The sequence below is a fragment of the Plutella xylostella genome, chromosome 29, assembly GCF_932276165.1.
Source record: "Plutella xylostella chromosome 29, ilPluXylo3.1, whole genome shotgun sequence".
Classification (NCBI taxonomy): Eukaryota; Metazoa; Arthropoda; class Insecta; order Lepidoptera; family Plutellidae; genus Plutella; species Plutella xylostella.
Window position 1 is genome coordinate 7,019,167 of NC_064009.1, and position 818 is coordinate 7,019,984.

The window sequence follows — 818 nt, forward strand, 5'->3', positions numbered from 1 at the left end:
CTTATAACTATTATGGTTGATTTAGGTACAGCACTGTTTTTTATACATGCTACGATATATCTGAAAGATTATGGAGCTATTCCAATATTTTGACACATTTGAGGAGCGGAGGAGATAACAAGAGCAATAAAAATTTCAACACAAGAAAGATTTGTTGTGGATTTGTTAAGAGTAGATTTTTTGCTCCACTTGGACTATTATAAATATGGTAGATAAGATATTGCTAAGTTTAGCAAAGCATATTATTTATAATGAATCTACCTATGATTAAAAAAATATTAGTTTAATAATGTGACGAATATATTTTAATTTTTTATGAATAATAACAAAAAAGAAATATCGCGACCCTGCCAGGATTCGAACCTGGAATCTTCTGATCCGTAGTCAGACGCGTTATCCGTTGCGCCACAGGGCCAGTTGGTAATCGGGTCAAAATTTATGTGTACAACATAATTGTATAATTTTCCACTAATTTATGGTTTTATCTTCATCAGACTCAAAATGCTGAAAAGTCGCATAACTTTATTTACGACACAGAGTTTTGTCACGTGGCTTTATTTACTTTAGTTTAACGAAACTGTATTGTTTTGTTACACAATGTAGTTCAGCTGCAGCTGTGATCAATAGAGATCATTAAACTAATTAGTGCAATAGTACTCAATAAAAACCATTAGTATAAAAGAGGCCGCGGCCGCGTGCAGCTCACGTGCGCTCATTAGTACACGCTCCGGCCGCTAGCGGGGGCGGCGCTACTGCGCAAGCACTTCTAATTTGCTATTGATTGTTCACCATTTAGAAGGTTTTGTACGTGCTTTTTG

The 818-nt window shown here is 35.5% G+C and overlaps 1 non-coding gene across 1 annotated transcript; it reads right to left on the reverse strand.

Annotated features, from left to right (window-relative positions):
- Positions 1-342: 342 nt before the first annotated feature.
- Positions 343-415, reverse strand: Trnar-acg. Its single transcript has one exon. It is a non-coding gene; the product is annotated as a tRNA-Arg (tRNA).
- Between the last annotated feature and the right edge of the window lie 403 nt (positions 416-818).